This window comes from Ostrea edulis, chromosome 7 (genome assembly GCF_947568905.1).
Source record: "Ostrea edulis chromosome 7, xbOstEdul1.1, whole genome shotgun sequence".
Classification (NCBI taxonomy): Eukaryota; Metazoa; Mollusca; class Bivalvia; order Ostreida; family Ostreidae; genus Ostrea; species Ostrea edulis.
In genome coordinates this window covers 4,836,266-4,844,114 of record NC_079170.1, presented here as the reverse complement: position 1 = coordinate 4,844,114, position 7,849 = coordinate 4,836,266, and the positions used below count along the sequence as shown (strand labels likewise).

Genomic DNA, 7,849 nt, shown 5'->3' with positions numbered 1-7,849 from the left:
AGTGAATCACTTCCGCATCTACACAATGACGAAGATCCTGACGACTTGTAGCCCCCTCAACAGAAGTCGGAGAGGGCTATACTTTTGCAGCTAATTTAGCCGTGTTTGCCCAACTATCTATTTTGTATTGCTTGTAGGAGTTATGAGATTGATCACTGTTCGTTATCTTCACCTTGCATTCATGGAAATTGAATCACTGTCACACACACCTTCAGTAAGATTTAAATTCGACGAACTTATAGCGAGGCCTTAGCTTTTGGATGGTTTCAAGTAACTGACCTAAGACATACTTCAGACATAGATTAGCTCTAAAATAACTTCTTGAACATGCCTGCTGGTTGAAATTTACACATGTGATCTCAGATTGTATAGAAAGCCAATTAATGTTGGAGGTATGGAGGTTTAAGAGTTCCGGAATTGAAATTCACAGATTGAGAAAAAAATGTCTTAAGTTCTGCTTTAAAAAGGGAAATTGTTTACAAAAGATCCACAAAGTAAGAATAAACAAAATGATTGTTGTTTCAATATCTGGGTCAATTACCTTGAATTGAATGTTAAAAATTCACTATTTCAAAGGACACGACCCTTGTCATTTTCTTTTTGCACAGTATGTAACAGAATTCTCGGTTTCCTAGCATACCCCTTCGTTACATGTCAGACGCGAGTTCATTTCAAACATTCTAACATTGTAAAATTCGAAAGACAATCAAGAGGTACCCCATGCTGGTCTATTTGAATTTCTAGCTTTTGAAATCAAGAGGCGGAATATGTCAGCAATAACTAGCAAGTTCATTGTGAGTATTACTCTAATGCTTAAACGTAAACGTTAACATTAAACAATCAATAAAAAAACAAATGTAAGCAAAATTTAGTTCAATACACTAACATTATTTAAAATCAATCCTGTCACTGGGTCCACGTTTTCTGAGTGTTCCCTGATGAACTTGATCCTATATGAATTAGTGTTAAATACAGCAATAGTGTTTCATTTCAGTAGAGGAGCTTATTTCCGATTAACATCAATATTAATAACAAGGAATCACCACCATTGCTGAGCCCCAGTTTTCACAAAGACACACAGCTGTATATGGCAATAAAACAACGCATTGGACCAATATTTTGAAATGTACGAAACCCAACAAAATTCATTTAAGATATTTAGTAAAAGCAACCTAAACTATTTCTGACTGCTTATATTGTACTCCATAGGTCAATAATAAAATTCAATTTTGTGTATGAAATATAATATGTCACATTTCTTATTTATTTATGACATATGATTTACTCAACAAAATATATGTATCTTAATTTTCATTCATTTGTATTTACCTCGCTGTTATGTTATCATATTCAACATTTTTAAATTTAGTATGATAATAATAATCAGAAGTCTAGGAATAGATGGATGCTGACCACGTCAATGGTGAGGATGTGGAAACTTAAACACAGTGTATGGTGTTTACTAGACAATTTTAAACTCAAACGTGGTACACTTTACAGCAGGCTATGTTACAGACCATCTGTGCATCTGATATTGATTAAACTAGTCGACTGTCATTCAAAAGACTGTCCTTCAAAAGCAGTGCGTACGATAGTGCATATTTTGTAAACAAAGCGGTTTAAATAAATCTCATGTGTTGATCTTGACACATGTATGGCAAATGTTAAATAATCCCTATATCTGACTTCCATATCGCAATCTCCACTAGTTCCACAATATTTTTGAAGGTGAATGTTTTTTGTTATTTCATTCTTTTAAACTTTATTTGAATGAATATTGGATTACATATATTATATTTCTGTGTGTGCATGTTTACACTAAGGTGTTGGCGCGATAAACAACCACCACTACTGTCTCGAGTACCCTAAATAGTTCAGAACGTGTGGCACGTCACCAAAAGCTGGCGTCGATCCTACATGAGGGAATACTTATCAAATGAGACTTAAAATACTACACAAACTAGAGTGACTGTTGAACCCATCTATCGTTTTGTTTACTGCGACATATACATTGTTGAGGTCATTTGTTATTATTGATTGAGATTCGTTTCCATGGGATATGTCATCACTTCAAAACCTATAATTTTTGTAAAGATTCGTAATGTCAAATGAGAGTATCTGACTGTAAAAGCGTACGTTTATTACCTGTTGTCAGTGTTTATATCATCTATCTTCTGTACATTACATTGTGGTATTGATACGGTGTATTTTCTTTGATGACTAAAAACAAGGAATTCCCGCACATATGTCTGTCATATCAATAGGTGTGGCTATAAAGTTCAAATTCTATAAGTTATTGCATGGCATGGTAGCGTGTGTGGAAGTAAGTCGTAAAATAAGTTTAAATTTGAAAGTTACTGCACAATACACATGACAAAGAGTAAAATGGAAAGATGTATGATTTTTCGTTTAACCCTTTCTCTACCGTATCGGTCAATATGACCGATAGCGCGTAAAAACAGGGCTACGCAAAAGGAGTGTCTATAAATCTTTGAAACTACGGACGTAATATATATGTTTTATATATCATATTTTTGGAAATTTTCTATATTTTTTAACTATGTAAAAATCAATTGAATAAATAAAGCCATTAAATTAAAAAAAAGCATTTAAAATGAAAGATGACTTCGTCTAAATATTACGCAACGCTTTGTCGCAAGGCCATTTCCCCCCTCGCTATGATTTTTTTTATTTTCCCTATAAATGCAATATTTTTTATATTTTTGAGAAGCATATGTTCCCTGCTTTCAGTACATATAAAAAATATTTTTAATGCCTGGCAAAGTTATAAGAAAATAGCAAGTTTTTGCACATATACGTTGTTTTACGATTTTATTTCTCAATGTTTAAACAGATCGGCGGTTTATCTATATTTATATATGGAAATAGGGAAAAGTAAATACATTCTGTAAAAGTAGAGGAAATGTTCTTTTTGATGGACCCTTATTCATATTATAATTCTCTGTAGTTTTTATATTACGATAAAATGAAATTGGGAAATGCTGCGCGGTTTTCTTAAAAATTAGCGACAAATCGACGTCGCTAACAGCAATCGACGCGCGTCGCACAATAAAGTGGTGAAAACTATTTGTATTGTCCTTTTTTTTTTTTTTAGTAAATTCAGTACCTGTTGATACACTAAAACAACATACATACATGTATGAAATAATCAGCCTGGTATCTCTGCTTTTTTTTTTAAAAAAAAGAAGAAGCATAAAACCAATATTGGTTTATAACAGTTACACAACCTACATGTAACTTCATAAATGCTACATCGGCAGATTGAATTTAAAAAAGATTAATAAAGTACTTCAAATTCAAATATAAACGTTATATTTGTTCGGAATAGTAATAATTTTTTTCTCTGCCAAAGAAAGAAAACAAAAAAGAAGTTCGCCTTTATATAGCCTGTATACTTTTATTTTTCCGTGATCCGGATCGCGGGCCTCGCGGGGTTTTCTGAAAGTGTGCACGGAGAACACACGTGTTTCCGTTTCAACGAAAACAAACAAACACAGCTTCACCGTGACTGTCACAGCGAACGCTTGTATTTTACATCTTTAAAACGATCTGATGTCAGAAGAAGAAGATGCCCTGGATCCCCTGTTGCAGGATGACCCAAACGATCATGCATTCAGTATAAATACGTACATGTAAGTTGATGTATCCACATAGGCCGACTAAAAGGGGGGGGGGGGGAAATGCGGTTTTGTTATGAAAAATTCACGATTAATTAACCGCGATTTGATGCCATGCTTTGTCGTTTCATGAAGGAAAATATTTATATTTTATGATATCTAAAACAAGTGAATAACACTCTGTCCGGGTCCGGCAGTTTGATTAACACCCCCCCCCCCTTTTCCCCAGAATTATCTCCTTACCTGACGCGCGAGTGTAAGAAGGGGTTGTATTTAGTGTATAATGGGATGGGGTGGTTTTAATCAGACTGGGCATTCACGACCGCTGGTGAGAAGGCTATTTTCCAAGTTTTTTCCATGTTTATAAAAGAAATTATCTTTCTATGAAAAGAAAACACAATCTGTTAGGAAAACACAATTTGCATTATTGTAATGATAGAATTTATTATCATAATTTGAATTATTTTCTTTATTCTGTAACAGAAATAAAAACAAAATGTGTGTTTGGGCCAAAATGGGGGTGGGTTAACATCAATCAAAGTCTGATTATGACAGGCTAATGAAAAATCATATTGATTTCTCTTTTATCCAAATGCATGTATTTTATATACACTTAATAGCTTATGACCATAAATTACATGTGATCCATACATGCTGGTACTTGTATGCTATGACCTTATGGGCACGTGTCCCATTCTTGCCGTCCTCCTCCGTGGCCGAGTGGTTAGAGCAAATCACACGGCCTCTCACCTCTGTCGGCGCGGGTTCGAATCCCGTTCGCGCCGGTAAGTGAGAAAGTTTTCCCAGTTTACTTTCGAAAGATCGGTGGTCTCTCCCCAGGTATCTGGGTTCTCTCTTCCACCAATAAAAAAACTGGGTGCCACCAGATAACTGAAAAATTGTTGAGTTTGGCAGAAAACATCAATCAATCAATCCCCTTCTCTAATTTCGACTAAATCCACAGCCCATCAGAGTACCTTACAAGGGGATTTAGACACTGGGTACCATTAAGAAGCAATTCAATTCAACTTTTATATCTGGGGTCATTCACTTTCCCTCAGAGTTTCAGTATTTTCGCTGGACCCTGTAGGTTTTAACCTGAATTTCTTCAGTATTCGCCCTCGTGTATAATATATGCTAGGCATAATGCAGATACCTACATGATACATATTTTTTTTTTTCATTACCCACTCTGCTACTCTCGCAATGTATAATAAAATATTCGATTCATTTCTAACACATGTATGCAATCCCTTACCTTATCTTTAAATAAATTTGAGTAAATAAATTTAAGTGCGAAACTGTTCCATGCTACCGTGAAACTTAGATTTTGCTTTTTAAACATAAACCAACAATTCTTAATTGTAATTTCTTTTCTTCTTTAAAAAGGGTATTGACATCCCAATATTTAGTGGGAAGTTTCCAGGTATCATCCGCTAGCGACAGTCTACTGACAAATCCAGACATGCATTGGAAGGATGCTGATGTGGAGGACACAGGAACACCTGATCCCAGAACTGTGGCATTTCATTCGGGGTGACAACCTGGCTTTCAGTTGGTATGACTCTTTGAGGTTGAATATAGGGTTTAATCAATATAAATGTGATTAACATTCAAATAAATCCAGATAATACATTCACAATTGGAATCATGGCATTATGGTACACTGATATGTGTGTACCATTTTACTGGGTTTTTTGTTTGTTTGTTTTTTTTGTTTTTTGTTTTTTTTTTGCTGCATAACTAGGGATCGTATACATACAAAATGAGACAATTTCTAATTAGTTTCTAATTATAAGGTATGACACGTTTTAAGGTATGGTGGCCAATACTGATTTTATTTTTATTTGCAATTTTCTTTCAGATATGGGACTCTATTATTCGGAAAACTGCAGATTTTATGAAGCTGTCTTTGACAGAAGATTTGGTTTTCTCCATCTGTGTTGCCACCAACCATTATGCTGAGATAGTCAAAACTAGGGGGAAGGGTTGCCATATACTTCCCAAGGAAGTTTGCAGCCTCTCACTGAAGAGGAACTGTACAGGTATTACTAGTTTTAAAAACCGATATTGTGGCAGTGATTTCCAGTTTCAAAAGAATAATAAAATGCATAGTAAAAAGATTACCTTTACCAAAATTAATCTGGCTGTGAATGTACATGTAACTCATTTATTAAATGTGTACTACAATTACCTCTGATAAAATTTCATAAGTAATTAAATGCATACTTTTCAGAGGGCCTTGATTATCGAAAACATTTACAGAACCAATTTGAGTATTCAAAAGCTTTGACAATACATTAGTATTTAGGACTAAGTATTAACGATGACGTTTTGTCTATTAACAATGATAGCTTTCATTCATATGTCGATTTGATATATCCCTGTGAGCTCGAAATAAAGGACACCACAGAGTCGTCCACTTCTGCTTCATACTTAGATATTTTATTGAAAGTAGACATTAACGGCAAACTAACAACTCAACTGTATGACAAACGGGATGATTTCAGCTTCTCCATCGTCAACTTCCCACATTTATGTAGCAATATTCCATTATCACCTGCATATGGTGTTTATATATCTCAACTGATTCGATATGCAAGAGCTTGTTCTGGGTATAGTCAGTTTTTAAATCGAGGTAAGCTACTGACAAACAAGTTGATGGTACAGGGATTTCAACAGTCTCGATTGAAGTCAGCATTTCGCAAATTCCATGGTCGTTATAACGATCTGGTTCGTCAATACAACCTCGCATTGGGTCAAATGCTGTCTGACGTGTTTCATACCGATTGTTAAGCCGTTCTTGGCACACTGATTTTGACTGCGGATAACTCCGTTTACGTGATCAGGATATGGGGCTCACGATGGGTGTGACCGGTCAACAGGGGATGCTTACTCCTCCTAGGCACCTAATCCCGCCTCTGGTGTGTCCAGGGGTCCGTGTTTGCCCAACTATCTATTTTGTATTGCTTATAGGAGTTATGAGATTGATCACTGTTCGTTATCTTCACCTTGCATTAAGAAATACTTTTTTTCCAGATTTTTGTGCATTATCTTACACACGCCTGCTGTGAAGTTCCAGTCGATAGACAGATATTGGTCAACACATGCCCCTGTCGGAACAACTCGTTATCAAGAATTATGTCTAGAAATAGGTTTCAAGAGGTTGAATATAAGAACATTTTTGTTAAATATGATGCAAGTACATTTAAATCTAGTGATTGAAAGTAAGTACTTGAACATTCGTTTATGTTGAACTTGGAGAGGAAAAATGGTTAGTACTTTTTGATAACATTTGATAAGGTGTTGTTGCTTAGCAACCAAATATAATTGAATAAAAATAGATTATTTTAGATTAACAATAATTGAAAGATCTTTGTTTTAATGTTGCAATACTTATTATATTTAATGGAACATAATGGCAAAACGTCATATTATTAGAAAATGATGGACAAGTATATAAAGTACGAAGTTTCCATTTGATGACCTTTGATCTTAATTCTCTTGATTATATTTTTTGTTAAAAACCTTTTAAAATGATTAAGATCTATTTAAAGATTATATTTTTAAAATAATGTGACATTTACTAATCATCATGGATTGTAATTACGTTTAAATTGTGTCGAATGGATGCAGAAAGGCAAATTATGGTCAAAATTGTACTATGAGTGTTGTTACTTAGCAACCAAAAATATTTGTTTGTCAATAAAATTGATTAGTTTGATTTTGTTCTTTTTGTAGTATATTAAAAGGCACATTAGCTCATACATTTAGAATTTCCTATTTTTGACTCTAATCTAGTGAGAGGGGTCGTAATATATATATTTCAGAGAAAAAAGATTGCAAAAATGTGCACTTATATGACCTTTGACCCCGTAGATATATTTGAGGTCATGGGATACATTGACAAATTTTATAAGAAATTGTTCCCTGTCCAATTCCTAACAAAATTACATGTCATATGCCTACCCCAAATCGTGATCCATGCACATTTAAATCGATTTAAAAATACTGTCATTTAGTCTTTAAAAACCTCTAAAATGTGCCGGTAGAGAAAGGGTTAATAAGCTCCATACAAACCGAAAAATGTATAGAACATAAACAAAAATACATCTCTTTTCTAAACTCTCCAAATGGGTATCCGTTGAGTCTGACTCTCGTGTTACAAATGGATTTTGTTGGTCTGATTTCTTGTTACAGTTTGCTTTACT

The 7,849-nt window shown here is 34.4% G+C and overlaps 1 long non-coding RNA gene across 1 annotated transcript; it reads left to right on the top strand.

The window, feature by feature from the left end:
* Window positions 1-3,008: 3,008 nt before the first annotated feature.
* On the top strand, window positions 3,009-7,362 carry LOC125653699 (uncharacterized). Its single transcript, XR_007362029.2, has 4 exons — window positions 3,009-3,653; window positions 5,028-5,196; window positions 5,503-5,683; window positions 6,678-7,362. It is a non-coding gene; the product is annotated as an uncharacterized LOC125653699 (long non-coding RNA).
* Window positions 7,363-7,849: the final 487 nt, after the last annotated feature.